This window comes from Falco naumanni, chromosome 8 (assembly GCF_017639655.2).
Source record: "Falco naumanni isolate bFalNau1 chromosome 8, bFalNau1.pat, whole genome shotgun sequence".
In the NCBI taxonomy this organism is placed as follows: Eukaryota; Metazoa; Chordata; class Aves; order Falconiformes; family Falconidae; genus Falco; species Falco naumanni.
Genome location: NC_054061.1, coordinates 41,726,953 through 41,743,822, shown reverse-complemented (window position 1 = coordinate 41,743,822; position 16,870 = coordinate 41,726,953). Strand labels below are relative to the sequence as shown.

The 16,870-nt window shown below is 39.5% G+C and overlaps 1 long non-coding RNA gene across 1 annotated transcript; it reads left to right on the top strand.

The window, feature by feature from the left end:
• Positions 1–3,092: 3,092 nt before the first annotated feature.
• LOC121093146 lies at positions 3,093–7,989 on the top strand. The gene is made up of 3 exons (XR_005829495.1): positions 3,093–3,195; positions 4,470–4,577; positions 7,546–7,989. It is a non-coding gene; the product is annotated as an uncharacterized LOC121093146 (long non-coding RNA).
• Positions 7,990–16,870: the final 8,881 nt, after the last annotated feature.

Genomic DNA, 16,870 nt, shown 5'->3' with positions numbered 1-16,870 from the left:
AGGGTAATTACTGCTGGCTGAAATTACTCAACATTTGTTTATAAGCTCCCCAGAGCATGCTGTAAATAGATTGTCTGTTATAGTCCAATCACATTAAAACGCTGCTCCTTGCAAACTGCTACCTCCTGTTTTCTGTAAGCTAGACAGAGAAAGCCTGCTGCTCACTTATTGAGCACCAAGCACTGAAGAGCTATGTTTAATGTGATTGTTTTCATTAGCTCTTCTCTGTCTGATAATACATTTATAGTTTGCTGGGCTTGAAGACTGGCATGTTGCATCACTTTCATTTGCTGTAGTGAGAGTGAATAGCTTTATTTCTGGGGGCTGTATGCAACAGTTGACGGGAATTTTGGAACAGCAAAAGCATGGGAATTTCTACGGACGCTCGTTCTCCTCCTGGGCAATGGTGTTTTTCTATTTGCCTTTTAAATGCTCCTGCACTGGTTCCAGCAGTGCTCACATTGCCTAAATTGTCCTTTGAAGGATGTGGAGTATTTTCATAAAAGGTTAGAAAGAATGTATTTTCCTTAGCACTGAATTTCACAGTACAGCATTGTCCTGTCCATTATGACCTGAGTTGTATGAAATAGTGATGCAGCCACAGCCTGTCTGTTTGATTTGCTCTCAGCATGATTTACCACATCATATCACAACAGCCCAGGTATTTCCAATAAATATGGGGCCAAATTCATGGCTGACATATGCAGACACAATTCCATTGCTATCGATAGAGTTGCATTTGCTCCCACCAAGGTGAATTTGACCACTAAACTGAAGATTTAGGGGTAAGAAACAGAATTTTGGAAAAAAAACCCCACCCAACCCAACCACAAAACCAAAACCAAAACACACACACACACACCCCCCACACACCCACTCCATATATTACAAAAATAACATAAAATAAAATAAAAGCAGTACAGATCCATTACTGTATCAGGGGCAGAAATTTGTAACCTTTGTTTCATGAGTAATTCATGAGAACACACACAAAGGGTATTTCAACAGCACTCATTTTTATTTACCACTGATTATTCCCCCAAATCAGTACTGATTATATAGAGAGCAAAGTGTGGACCCATCATGTCACATTTATTTGAAAAGGCTAGCAACAACAAGCTGCCTTGCATACCCCCATAGCTAGGAGAAAGTCTAGACATTAGTGAATTTAACCTGATTTTCTTAAAATGCAGACACTGCCCTGGTGTAAATCCTTATGGAAGACATGCAGCTACGACAACTTACACCAGCAACTGAGCTTCCTGGGAAATAACACAACAAAGCAGCAATGTTAGTGACCAGTAGAGAATTATTAAAGGAACACAGATAATTGGAAGAAAATAAATTATCTGGGTAGAATAGCTATTATAAAATGAAGTGCAGGCAAAATCACTGTACTGGACACCTTCCAGCCTCACATGTCCTAGGTGCCTTTCTGCCTAATTTTAAGATCTGCATAAAGCTTCTGTTCTTTGCAAACCAGTCAGGAAGGAATAAGAATTGGGGTTTGGATATCCACATTTTCTTCTAACTGGAATCATTGCCTGTGGAAAACTATCCTTCTGGGAAAGATGCAGGAGTGCTAGAAATGATGATTCAATTGCCCATTAAGATAATTCCTGGAAGTACTACTTTCTTGAGGCTGTGTTTCCAGGAATGGCAATCACGACATCACTGCTCTGACAGTGTGATAGGTATGTCCAGAAGTGGACAGAGCAGGTGAATATTTCCAGTTACTGCAAGCAGTACACCACAGGTTAGATCTCATGGTTATATTTATTTGCAAAAGCTAACTAATGCAGCATATTGCAATCCTTTGATGATGAATTATACCAATTGTTTTGCAATAAACGGAAGCTTTTTTGCAATCCAGGTAACATTTTTTTATGTTCCTATTACTGCTTTTTGTGCTATTAGAGAAGCAGTGAATCTTTAAAGAGAAACTTCCTACAGCTAAAAAAGACATTAAGGGGGAAAAAAGCTGGGAGCCATAGTGACAGGTACAACTAAGGCTGTATCCTTCGGTTCCCTGGAAACCAGTCAAACACTATCTCATCTTGCAATGGTTGTGTCTGATCCTCTGCTTCAGACAACTTCCTAATAATGGCAACTACAGAGGTGACTCTCTGCAAATAAGGGCTTACAGCAACTGGACATCCATCATATATCTCCAGAGCAACATTAGACCACCCTAATGGGTACTCCCGTCTTCATTATGATATTAATTCTCTAAATTTCCAAAGTGATTTCATTTGTAAAATGACAAAGGCTGACTGCTCAGGAGACAAACTGTTTTCATCCCCCTCCTGCATGCTTACAAAGGCTTACTCTCTTTAGTCTTTGGGGGAAAAGAAATTTGATAGCATCAGATCTCTTGTGATACACAAGGCTGCCTAACAGCTACACCACCTGCCAGCACTGCATGCCTGCCCATCCAGCCTGAAGATTTCTAAAGCAATGGTTGATGAGTAGAACATAGATGTTGGGTTGGGGGCGGGGGTTGGGGGCAGGCTATGCAGGGAGAAAATAGAGGCTGTATAAAATACTCAGTGTGAAAGTGAGGCAGGATTGAGGGTAAGGGTGAGGTCAGAGCCAAGGCTGGAAACTGAATCAATCTGAACAAGGTTGGTTTGGTAAGATTAGGTAAAAGCATGATTTTCTCCCTGGTGTATCAAAGCTTTTGCTGTGGCTACAAATTCACTGACAGCCAACCAAAGCAAACTTCTCACAAAGAGGCAATTCTTTGTGTAGCTCCTGATCTCCAAATTCTTTAGGATTAAATAAAATAGAGATTAAATTAAAAAGGAAATCAGTAAACCTGTGAAATTGCTAATGCTTGCCCCAAATAGTGAGTGACTAAAGTGCCTGACTGAACAACAGTGAGGAATTAGGAGGTACTTTTTAAGGGCAGTGATAATTGTAACCTGACTGGTGAATGAATTTGGAAGGAATCAAAACAAAACAACATTTAATGCACTGAAAAGTGTACAAGACACCAATCTCATTAGGCTTTATCCTCTTTTAAGAGACTACAAAAATGACATCCTCTTATTTTCCTGATTCTGGATTTCCTTTCACTCACAGTCATTCAATCCTGTTGTTCTCACAGTCAGTGTGAGAGAAGACTGGCACTAAGTCCAGTTCCTCTTCCCAGTGAAGAGCACCTTCAGCAAGCAGCTGATTTTACTTGCTCCCGTGAGTACCCTCTTACAATTTCATTCCCTTTGTCCTTGTTCCACTGCTAGTTTTCTTTTTTTGCCAGCTACTTCTACACTCCTTGTGGTGATGAATCTTAGATTCAAGGCCAGCACTTGGTACCAGTACAGCTGCATGGTCCCCAGTCTCAGGGCATCCTGCGTCCCAGGTGTCCTTCAGCTGGCAAGAAGATTACAAAGCTCCTGTGGGGACACTGTAGCCCAAAAACATGTCTCCACATGACTCATGCACTTTCTCCTGGGGCACAGGGACAATGCGCTGCTCAGTGCAGGCAGTGATGTGGGTGGCTCTTGGGGTGACTGTGCTGCACAGTGTCACCCAGAGTGGTGTGTGGCTGCACATCCCATTGCTTTCTTTCATCAGGCATTTACTACAGATGGTGCTCTTCATTAAATTTTATAAATGTATCAAAGAGTGTGTCTATCTCACACAGGAAAACATTACCGTAAAATCTGGTTTAAAACTAATTAGCAACATTAAAAATGTTGAAGAGGATGGCTCTTTTTTCTCCCAGAGGAAGCCCTCATGTTTAGGCTATAGTCAAGCCCCCTTTTTTCTAATTCTCTCTTTATTTCTGGCCTTATAAATCTTGTATCCTTTGCTGAACAGCCATGCATCTTCAGCAGGAATCAGACTGCCTCTCTCTTTTCCCTTCTCTGCCCTCCTTCCCCAAACCTTCAGCAACTGCAGCTTAACTTAGTAGCCAGAGACTAGGCTGGAGCTGTAGGTTTGAACCCACTCACACTGAGGAGGTCGCTGAACCGTAGTCAGCTCACCAGTTTCTGGGTGAGTGCTTTAACCACTGCTATAAAAGATGAGCAGCAGCATCGCCACCATCCATCTTTAAAAAATAAAGAGTAATCCAGTTGTCCAGCCCTCAAGGAACAACGCGCCTATGAGTCAGAGGGTTTTGCTGAATGTGGATGTGAGTTACATCTTAACGCTTAACTGAAGGCTCTGTGTGCATAGCTTAGTCCTATAAAAAATTATGATTTTGGATTATTAACCTCACTTCATCATTCCCTAGCAAATTTGAACATCACCTCGACTCAACATACTTTCTGCTAAAAATCCTTGTTTTCAGTGTTAGATGTGCACCACAAAATTAACCTGGATCTTCAACTTGAATGGCTAAATTTTCCTTAGAAATTTGAGTGCGTTTTTGGTTTTAGCCACCAGGGCTGAATTTTAATGCTGTAATAATCCTGCCGGATGATGACTGACTGTTGTTTCTGTGTCTCCTTTTAATACAGATGGGAGGTGGAGATGTTCAGCACTTCCTAGTAATACTCCACTTTTCAGTGCTACAGCTTCATTTTTCTGTGTTTTAAGTATTTAGCATACAGACGCGATGATCTGAGGTGGGTTGGCAGCTGCTCCTACCAGTTATTTAAAATGTTTTTTGAAATTCTGCATTCCATAGACTCAAATTCAAACATGCTGTAAAGGAACTCTACTGTGATTGCTTATCTCAGGGATAAACTTGGCTCCATGTTACGTGCTTATGATGTTATTGATGGCCCTCTGGCCCCCAAATTAAATTATTAATGGAAAATTCTTTGTCATTTGTTTCTCAATGTCACATGAATGCAAAAGTACTTTTCAGTGCAGCTTCATGGAGAAGACATTCTCCGTTTCCATTGCACTTCATTTTTTCTGAAAGAGGTGCTAAACTATTATTCCTTTCCATTTTTAATTAAATACTGTAGTTCCCTTGTCTAGGATTAATATGTTGCAGTTGTATCAATGAAAGCTTTTCTAACAGCCCAAACTCCTGCTTTTTTTTGCAAATATCATAGGCTAATATTCAGGGCTTTGTGCCAGTTTCATGCAAGTAAGCTAGAATAAAGCCACTCTGGCATCATTAACTTTATTTCTGTCTTCCATGAAGACCATTTCTGCCCTACAAAAGCTTGAAATTCCAACCTAATGTGTCATTTAAGTATGGACAACATACTGCATGATTCATTAGGGGAAAAAAAAAATACCCCATTTCCTAAGCAATTTGAATACTCTATATTAATCTAGCATAGATCTGGAGCAATCATTGCCCTGTGTTTAGACTTCCTGAACTTTATTATGGAAGGAAATTAGCTTTCCAAGGATGACTGTAAAAGGTATAGTGGTTTTTGTGAGGTCTATGCTTAGGAACAAGAGGAACATTGCTTTGCTGGTATTCAGAGGCTGAAAGCCACCATCAAGGCATGGCTGGCAGTTCATTTGTGATGAGGAAAGCAAAGTAAGTCCAGATCCATGAGTGGTGTGGCATACAGAATTTGGTTTTAAATGCGTATCACCTTTCTGCTTTCATGTTAGGGGACAGCAGAGCCATGACCACCTGATGTGGTCCGTGCTGCCAGTTATGCGTGGAAGGATTTAACTCATCTTTTCTCTTTTCAGGCTTGCAGGGGAAGTGAAAACCTTGTACAAATGCTATTTAGTCTGTTGGCAGGCTCAGTTTCATAAAGGCAAAAATGTGGCTGAAAGCCACTTTTATTTCCTCTCTCCACCCAAATAGTGCTTTTATTGCTAATCCTCCGGAAGGCACAATACAGCATCTGACCGGTGCTCTGCTCCTAGATACCTCTCAAGCAGAAAACAAGTTGTTTGCCATTTTCTTCCCTTGTCAGATCAAACCAATACACATACTCAATATACCTATCTTGAGAAGTTTTCTTTATTGATGACTCTCACTTTCTCTGCAAACAATATATTTTCTACAGTAACCATCCAGGTAAATAGGGTTCACTCTGGAAATAGAAGGAGCAGAACCATATGGGAGAGTATAAAAATGAACTGACCTGAACCACGGTTCTGAAAACATTGTAAATTGTTTCCATACCTTGACAAATGTTTGCACTGGTTAGGAATGCCTTTTTTGTTGTGACTTGTCCTCTAATTGTTTGGCACCTTCCAGGGAATAGTTCTGCTCTTATGCTAAATTATCACACAGGGAGATAGTCTGCCAGCTCGATCTGGTCTTTCCTGCATTACTGACAGGTTTCCATTGTGTTCTCATAGAATCCAATGCATGAATAAGCTCCAAGTCTGTTCAACTTTGTTTAATGTTTGTGCAACATCTGCTTTCAATGGTATTTGAACCAGAGTGGTAGTGGAGAGATACCACAACTTTAGTGGACTCTGGAGCATGACTATGCACTGCTGGTTTGATAGTAAACTGGGGACTTTGTGGTATGAAGGAGAGACCTGAACCCCCTTATGCTTGCCCAGGCAGCTCTGAAGTAATTTTGTAGCCCCTCCATGCACGCATATTTTAAAAAGTCACAAACCAATTGCATATACAATAGCTGTGTAGCATAAGTACCATAGATCCAGATGATATGTCTCTCCAGCACTGCTCTTTCAGAAAATTGCCATTCAGGTGCATGGGTACGCTCAGAAAGATTCTGTTAGCATACATAATTTACCATGAAAAATAGTGGTCCCACATAAAAAAAATGTATGTAGAGTACAAATATACTCCATAGATATTGCTCTTATCCTGTATTTTTATTAGCTCCGTATACAATATTTGTTTTCTGCTATTTGGGATGGTAATAATAGGAATTATGTCTCCTTCACTAAGCAAGCTTTTTTAATATAAATAGGATTTGTATATGCTAATTAATAATGCATTGTATCTATGCTGACTACTGGATGCTGTAACCCTTAGATGGAGAGGACTGCACATAGGCTGGTCCCTTCAAATCCAAATTTGTCAGGTGTTCTCTGTGCACTGGAGCAATGTTGCCTCTTTAAGAAGGCGGTTTTTGTTCTACAGTTCAAGATGGTGAACACCTGGGCATGATATTCTGCTTTTGACCTTGTAAAAATCATTTGCAGTTTGAAAGCAGGAACACCTTGTGATAAAACCATATTAAGTGATAATGACATTTTGCCAGATTGTGCTGAGAATTGCTCTGAGAAGGAGGAAGACATTTCCAATGATTGTTCATCAATCTTCAGATTGCCTTCAGATGATGAAGAGCTCAGGTTCCCAACCCAGCAGCTGCATGGTGTGAACGTACCCCACAGCTATGGGGAAGTGGGAGGAGGTGAGGAGTCAGCAAGGGCACTACCAGGGCCCGGGGTGAGCTCCACCCATGCGGACCCATACACAGCATGACAGTGGAGGACAGAGTGTGGCCTTCAGCTCTGTGCCCTGAGAAACAATATTATCAGCGTTTGGCTTTGCTGAGCCATTTGCGCTGCTTTCCAGTGCAGGAAGAGTAGGTTCATAGTGATACTATTTACAATTCATGATGAGAAGATTGCAGAAGATTGTTGAAGACAGGAAACACTGACCTCCTATTTCCCTTTCATCTACAGGAGTACATCCATAAACGATGGTCCACTTTAAGGACAGTGGAGTGGAGAATTATACTGGGCTGCTTCTTCTACAATCTTCTTTATCTTTTGGGTCAGCAACATCACTAATTGGCACTTGACAGCACTTCCAGATACTCCTTGTGAATCTCATAGTGTGACTGATGGTTGATAACATAAAAAGAAGAATTCTCAGATCCATTTTAGTCCGTCAAAAACTAGAGGCTGCATAGCACGTACCACATCTGGCAATTGATAGCACCATGTTTGTTAAGGTTATCTGATTGGAAGAGCTGCAAGCAATGAATAACGCAGCAAAGCTGCATGTGATAACCTCCCTACAGCGAAACTGCATAGGCTGACAGCTTCATGCTTGCCATTTTAATATTCTGGATTTTTAAAGTGGAAAGTGTTAAAGAAATGCTCCCAAGTTTCTGAATGCACTTGCCAGACAAAGATATCCCACAATGTGGTTAACAGACTTTTTTTTATGCTGCTGAATTTTTCAAATACATTTTTCACATCCTAAAACAGTAGAAATTATTTTTGATGCTTGAATGCCCTTGGGGGGTGACTTTGTTTTGCAGTAGAACTACTGCAAATTTTCTCTTGATGCTCAAAGAAGAATAATTCTAAATTCTTACCCTTTGTTATTATATGTGTAAACCAGAGCTTTTTCTATGTACTTTATGAACTAATCTTTTCAAACCCTTGTTCAATACAAGATAGTAGCCCCGCTTTTCTTATTTTCTCAAAATACGTAGGCTAGCATATACAAAGAAGAGTTGCTATCAGCCCTAATGACTGAAAATGATTTTATTGTATGTGATTAGTAATGTGCACCTCCTTTGGCTCATTTTACAGATTTCAAAGTTTCCTCTGCTGTGGACATCATGCTTGTTAACAGGGGCTTCAACAGAAAGTAAAAAGCTATGTCAGTGCCTGCAGTGGACTGGATAGTTCTGACCTGCCATTGAGTGATGGATGTTCTCGTAGCAGCTGGTGCAAATAGCATAACAGAGAGGAATATTAGTGTTGCATTGCATATTTTTGTGCAATATAGGCTTTGAATCTCAAATGCCCTAACACTTGCATGCGTTTCAGCACCACATTCCTATGAGTGCATTACATAAATCTGAATTCCAGGCAGCGCTATGCAGACTTGCAAACCCTTCTTCTCTGAACTCTATTATTTATAAGATTAAAACCCCTGAGGTTTCAAATGGCAGGTTTATTGTCAAGTACAATGTACTTTTCATTCTGAATGGACAAAAGCCTTTAAGCTTACCTGAGTCTGCATGGAAACCTGCCTGCCTGCCCTCAGTGCTACCACATGTATTAGTGGAAGCCAATCTTTTCTCCAGGGGTGTGAAACAAGCATCCTGTAGGGCCCTCCACCTGTACCACTGCTATGTGCTCTGTTGGAGGAGAGCTCTTTACAAGCATTGGGTGGATGGCCTCCATCCAGGGCTGCATCAGAGCTAGAGTAACTCAGAAAATGTTATTTGTAGAAAATAGTTACCCAGCCAGTTCACCTTCTGGATTTCTTTGCACTACACCCACAAACAGATGTTGAACCTTACAGATATGCTCATTGTTAACTACATTCAATGAAAATGGAATGGGATGGCCACAAAGCATTTGCTCTGTGGTTATCTGTTCTTCAGTATTCAGAGGGTGTGGTGAGTCTTTAAAGTCTTAAGTAGAAAAACATTATAAATAGGATGAAGGAATTAAAAAAATATTTCAGGAATTCTTTTCAAATATTTCTGGTGCAAATCTTACATCTGCTCATGAAAGTATAGTTCCAAATATCCTAGCAAAATAATCATTTAGACTGTTATCAGGTATATTCAGTAGGTAAGATTTTACAAATTTTTAATGGAGAAGGCGCTATAGGGTAATAAGATGGCCATTAAAGACCACATCATAGGGCATTTCATCTGAGGCATTTTAAAGAACCATAGTTGGTCTTCCAAAGTGTTAAATGTCTTTCAGATGTGCTGGTGTTAATGAAACATATATTCATCAATCTTTAGGGTAGGAGGTTTTTACAGCTGCTTACCATTGCTACTTATGTACATAAAAATCTCCTCTCTTGTTCTCAAATCACAGGCAAAGGAAAAAAAAAAAAAAAAAAGAAATATTTTTTTAACTAAATAAGAGATATGTTAGCCTCTTTGACTTGAATTGCTCCAGCAAGTGATCTCAAAAAAACTGCTGACCACCCTGTTTGCTACATGTTTTTTTTTAATGCCAAGACTTTTAGCACTAATGAAGGCACACAAATAGAATCCAGTTGAAGTTTTGTGAGACCTACCTAACTAACATTTTGTTAGTTTTTGCAACAAAGATATGCGCTTTTGGACTTCGAACATAAGAATGAAATAAGTAAATAATGGTTAATATAAGAAAGGGCATATAGTTCTTCTTTAATGGATTAATAAGAGCAATTAACCTTGTAATGCATTAACATTTTAGGACTGAAATGTTTGTGAGTTAGTTTTACATGAAGTGTCCTTGTAAAGGTCAAAGTCAAACTCTATTTTTAAAGACATTTTAAGCTAAAAAGTTTGTATTTGATGATACTCTCTGTCCAGTGACACTAGGAATGGCCAAAATTTAATATCAGAAAAAAATAAATACAGTATTAGCTACACAGCTGATCAATACAATATGTCAATTTATATCTAAAATATACTGTGTGGGACAAAAGGAATTTATTTAAGAACTATAGGAGGAGCTATTTTATTTCGTTTTATTTTATGTTATTTTAATCTTTATATTGTGCTTTCAAGTCAAAGGTATTTTAAGTCAGGCGTATTATAATTATGCCAACAGACCATTAGAATCTTGATGTTACCTTAATGGCAGTTGTCAGCTTGCTGATTTTAGCATTCAAACATACGTGTTCTAAGCTAATTCTGGTCACTTCCATGTGCCTGTTCAGAAGGATGAACCTGTTAAAGAACTGGGCTGTTTACTGAACAGCCAAGATCTTGGTACAACTTTGACTTACAGATGCTTCGTGTAGGCAGAGGGGAGATGACGCGCATATCTCAGATGGTGAACTAGGGACTGTTGTGAGGATTCATCCTCAGAAGTTTGGTTTGGAAAAAAGGATTTTAGAGGTAATGTAAGAGTGAAGCATTACAGGGAGAAAAGCATGGAGGTTGTTTGTCTTTTTAAGTAGTATTTTTTTTTCTGAACTCAGACTCATGGATGCAACTGTTTTGGGGTGGGACTTTCCTCCTTAGAACGTGCCAGGGGACTATTTAATACTATGAATTTTCATACTGTCTTTGCTGTCTTTTCCATCTTTTTGGCACATAGTTTCATCTAACTGTTGGGCTTTTCCTTTTGAGTCTTCTGTTTGTTGGATGTGGTTGCTGCTGACTGGTGCAGTTTCTGTGGACTCTTCCCAGCTGAGGGGTCTGTCAGAGGTGACAGTTACATGACCTGATGGTGCATTCGTCTCCCTTCTCTCCTATGGCTCACCTAAAGCTCTTGGTTTTAACAGATACTTTCTAGCTGAGGCCCAGTAAAGGTGTTGGCCCTTACATTGCTTGCAGGTTTTCTGACACTCCTTCCCCATCTGACTAAAGGAAAAAGAAGATCCCAACAATTATTCTAGTATGAACAGAACATGCACAAGACTGCTTTTATCCCCAAGATATTTCCAGCTTTCTCTTTTTTTACTTGAATTCTTACATTTTCTACAGAAATTATAATCTTTTGGGGGCAGAAGCTATGTCTTTTGTGGCTACAGTGACAGCATAGAAAGCTAAGAAGGAATTAGGATGCTATTTGTTAAGTGAATAGCTTGCTGACATTTGGTTTCAAGTTCTTTAATCACTGTGTCCCTCTCTTCCATAAGGCTAGTCGACAATGGTCATAAGGCATTTTGTACTTTGTAAATTACTATTTTTCCACATGCTTATGATACTTTCATCTGCTCAGCTGCAGCATGATTTCACAGAATCACAGAATGGTCAGGGAACCTGAAGGAAGAGACCTCTGGAGATCATCTACTCCACCCCCCTGCTTAAGCAGGTTCACCTACAGCAGATTGCAGAGAATCCCATCAAGGTGGATTTTTAACGTCTCCAGAAAAGGAAACTCCACAACCTCCCTGGGCAGCCTGTTCTAGTGCTCTGTCAACCTCAAGGTAAAGAAGTTTCTCCTTATACTCAGATGGAACTTGTTGTGTTTCAGTTTGTACCTGTTGCCCCTTGTCCTGTTGTCGGGCACCACTGAAAAGGGCCTGGCCCCATCCTCCTGACACTTGCCCTTAAGATATTTGTAGACGTTTATAAAATATCCTCTCAGTCTTCTCCAGGCTAAACAGGCCCATCTCCCTCATCCTTTCCTCACCAGGGAGATGCTCCAGTCCCCTCATCATCTTTATAACCCTCTGCTGGACCGTCTCCAGTAGTTCCCTGTCTCTCTTGAACTGGGGAGCCCAGAACTGGACACAGCGCTCCAGATGTGGCCTCACCAAGGTGGAGCAGAAGGGGAGGATCACCTCCCTCAACCTGCTGGCCACACTCCTCCTAATGCACCCCGGAGTTCCATTGACCTTCTTGGCCACAGGGCACACTGCTGGCCTGTGGGCAAAGTGCTGTGCAGAGCTGCCTTCCAGCAGGTCAGCCCCAGCCTGTACTGGTGCGTGTTGTTCCTCCTTCCTAGGTGCAGGACCTTACATTTGCCTTTGTTGAACTTCAATAGGCTCCTCTCTGCCCAGCTCTTTTCTTAGGAGTTTAGAAGAGTCTTCCCGTTATGTAGCTTAAATAATCTATGATATCCTTGCCTGGCCCTTGAGTGCCAACACTGAAAAACAGGATTAAGGAACAACCAAGAGAACATTAAATTGCAAGTTCCATATAAGATAAGGAAAGATCTGGTCATATTATTTATGATTTATTTATATATGACTGATGTGACAACAAGAGCCAGCAATCAGGTCAAGGACTGCTGATACTAGAATCTGTAAAACAGTATGAAGGAAGTTACAATCTTAATCAGTGGGCAAAGCAGCTGAGGAGCTAGGTAAAAGTGAAAAAAAGCACAAGGCAGCTCAGCATTCATAACATAGCCCAGTTCATGGGCCTATAGGGTTGTATGTGTATTTCCTAGTTTTGGCTGCTAGTGGTAATCCAAAATTTCAAGCTGTTTAACCTTTGTTTCGGGGCATTGCAGATTTTTTAGACTTCAGAAAGGGAATTAGACCTATCAAAGGTCTGGAAGGTGAGTTGATCATTTACAGGCTTAGGCTGTTTGCTTGACTTCTCAGAATGATTCTTTTACTTGTACAGCATCGTGTCAGAAAAGTCATGGGGATGCTTTAGGGAGAGATGCAGAGGCAGAGAATGGAGCCTGTCACAAATGGTGGGGAAACCCTATAATGTATAAAAGAATATCACAGGAAGCCTTGTAAAGCAACAATGGTGGGGAGGGAGTAAAGGGAGAATTCAAGTGTATTAATTAATGAATCCTGCAAAAGGTAGTGGTTTAAAAGGGGCTCCATTAAAGACTCAGTCCACTTATTGAAAATAACACTTTTTGATAAATTCAGATGGCATCTCTTTGCAGATAATCTTGAGGAACGTGGCTTTATCAGCACCACAATCAGCACATTACAATTATATAGATATTTCATTCACTTATTGATAGTTTTTTGGTGTTGAAAATGAAGCCATTGAAAAATATGCTTGTCACAAAAATTAAAGTTGATAAAGATAAGTGTAATGTCCTAAAGATGTTGGACTTAGGCAGATTCCCCAAACTATCACAGAAATCTCAAGACTGTAGTAGAACAGTTTCTCTTAGTTATCTGGGAATTCTTTACATCCCTGTCCCTCCCTACTCCTCTGTCTGTATATTTTACTCCTTTTGGTTGTGTGAAGGAACATTGATTTATGGAAAGGAAATTTCTCAGAAAAAAAAAAAAAAAATATCTGGGAAATTTTCTCAGCCCAACTGTGCAATTTGAGACAACCACCCTTAAATGTAGGAAACCAGAGCTTCCATTCCAACTTGAACAGCCCAGAAGGATCTGAAAATCACATAACACCAAAACCACTTTAGAAGACACCAGTGGAACAATGTCTTCTGCAAATTTCATAGGAAGTGGCTGGAAGGAGGTGCACGTTGGGGAGAAATCAGGTCTCGTAGTAAGCTCAATAACAAGCTTTCACAGTGCTGGCAGTAAGGAGATAGATGAGGTCTGTGAAGTTTTCAGAAAGGAGCACAATGTCTCTTTCATTTGTGAGCCTCCTTGAGCATTTTGTCACCAAAGTAGGCAGATATCCTTATCTAAAAAGCTAAAACCACATCTCAAAAGCTAATCTCATTTCAAACCATTCTGTACCCACAGAGAAGGCAAAGAGAAGCATTGTCTTCTGGCATGGTTTTGGTATGTGAACAATGAAGCACCTGAAAGAAAATAGTAGGTTTATGACCATTTATTGTTGTATGGTCTTGTCTAATACCAGGCAAAATATTCAGCAGAATTCCTTTGATGACAGTTTGTTTATTGGCAGTGAAACTTGTAGGTAGGAGTAAGTGGTAGATCAACATTTGACATCTGAGAATTTTTTGTTAATTAAGTCTAGGAATCTACTCATTTTCCTAAAGAACGGGTCTCACCAGTGAACCTGTCTCTGTGATAAAAGGAATTTTCTCACCATTACTGGTACCCTGTGAAAACCTCTGCTTTCAAAGGATGGTTCTAAGGATGGAGACGAACCTTACTGAGAGAGACTCGTTCTTGCCTGCTGAATTCCCAGTGACATGCCTTGGTAGGTTCAGAAGACCACATTTCAGTGAGGTCCTCTGAGAGCCACTTAAAATTGAAAACATTTCAGACAACTAGGTAGATTTTATCTTTCCAGTCCCCTCTCTCAAAAATAAGCTCACCATCCCTGACTTTTATTCTATTTCATAATGAAACCTGCTGTTAGAACCACACCATTTTCCTGTTCAAAGCTTTGAAGATGGTTAACATAGGCAAACAACCCAACCTATCTTTGAATCTCCAGCTCACTCCTGTTTAGATGCCCCTCTGTCTTGTCTTCCTAACCTCGTCTACTCTCCACAGATACTACTAGTCCATCTGGAGAGAAAAGATTTTGCAGTTTCATTTTTACACGCTTTGTGTTTCTAACTAATTAAACTGGCTTTTAAATTTGAAGGTAACAATATCACTGAGGTGTTTATAGAAATAAATGTGCTGCACTAGTAGTCTAAGAAGTGGTCCTGGCCCTTGCAAAGAAAACGTTCAGATTGGTAATATTAATGACAGAAATTGTTACAGGCAATCTACAGACAAAAAAGAACAGTAACTAAACTGAGGAAATACCATTTTTACAACAAAATGCAGTATTGAGGGAGCATTTCAGGTCCCTTAGTGGGTTGTGGGCCATGGGGGTGGTGGTGGTCAGGGACTGAGCTGGGGGCAAAAGGGACAACTCAGTCCTATAACTATAGCCAAGATTAAGTCTCTGGTGTTATTTTTAGGGGGCTGGTCTAATTTTCAGCAAAAAGTGCTGCAGAATAGGTATGGCTTTACCACGTACCTGACTATGTCCAAAGTATGATAAAAGGAAAAAAGTAAAGGCCTTTGAAGAGCCTTGGTGGCAGTCCCATAATATTAGGGAAGCTGCTTTGGTTCCACTTACATCAGAATCTACTGGCCATGGGGCCTGAAACATCTGTGGTCCACCTGGGACCGCAGAGGGGGGTGTCTTTGGCTCTGAGCTCAGTATTATTCATGCATTTTGAACAGAAAATTCAGATGTTAGGAGATGATTTCTGAAATATCAAATTAAGTTAAGCTTATTACCATGTTGTATCAGATGAAATTTCTAGTTATTTGTTCAATCAGCATTTATTGTATGACTGCATCATAATAAAGATTTCAGAAATATGATGAAGCTGTACATTTGCAGTAAACGAAGCACCTGTGTTTATTACAAATCTGTGCGCAGAGCTCTATCTGCATAGATACTTGTCAGTCAAACAGATGTCCCTACATTAATTCTCTTTTTCTAATTGGGAAATGGAGGTGAGATGGCATTTATATCATGACTATTATGTGATTGACATATGTCAAGGCTGCGGCAGAAGCACAACATGCGCCCTTTGTAAACAGAAAACAAGCCAGTGAAAAAGTTGAGTCACATGAGGCCCCGCTTGTTCATTTAAAGTTTAAAGAACAGCAAGTGCAAAATTCATAGGAATACCGTCATGTTGTAGACCTAATTATGAGACAATTCTTTTCCTTATTTTTTAATAGAATTTGTGCACTTACATAATTGCCTGGTGTTGTGTGTAAATACATACACAGATCTGTAATGTATAAGGTATATGGTTTTGGTCATTAATTACTGCTTTTAGCTTTATCATTTTATTTAAGTTTTCATTAAAAATAAAAAAGCAGCTCTCACAGAAGAATAATATCTGCCTACGGATTCATAGAAAATGGCAATGAAACACATATTTAATGCAAAAATTAAATAAAATATTAAAATTACAAAAAAGAAAAAAAGTTGCATTAATAAAATGTATCCAGCATTTTTCTCAACACTGAAGGTCCAGCTGGAGTCTGAGCCTTTATGAAAATGTCCTGTTTTGTACAAATAACCAACACAAGCCCAATCAAGCTCATCTTTAAACTGGACTTCTCTGAATAATGCTCTGATTAGGAAATTAAAGTGATAATTTTATCCAGTTAGCTTCTTAATTTCACTGCATTTTCTTTTTTTTAATGTTGCTGTGTCTTTTAAGTAATGAACCAAACAAATTCATATATGCAAGTATTCCATAGATTTAACAAATGCTATAGATTTTACAGTTGCCACATTATCAGGTCTGTAACTTTCAAGGCTTTGGTTTGGTAGAAATGAACTGGTAGCAGGAGAAACTGTAGCAGGTTGTCATTGACTGTTAAGGGTAAGAATAGCTTTATAATTATACATTTTCTTCTATCCAGATAAAGATAGCTTTGAATTACCCATTTTTTCCAGGGTGCTGTATATTTAAAAAGTGTAGGAAGGAAAACATGAAAACATACTGGCTTTTGAAGCAAATTAACAGTAAAAAGGAAGTAGAAAAACATTTCCCTTTTCCTGACTGGCTTGCAACTAATGTGGGTTTCTTGAAGTTGTACATGCCCGCAAAAAAAGATAAATATATTGGAAAAAGGAAGGGGAAAATGAAAGAGTAAGCTGGCCATATAAAGATGGAGAGACATAGCCATAGAAACTAGTCACATAAATAGTCATGAAATGAAAAGTTTCAGATTTGTATTGAAGTAAAAAAAAACTAC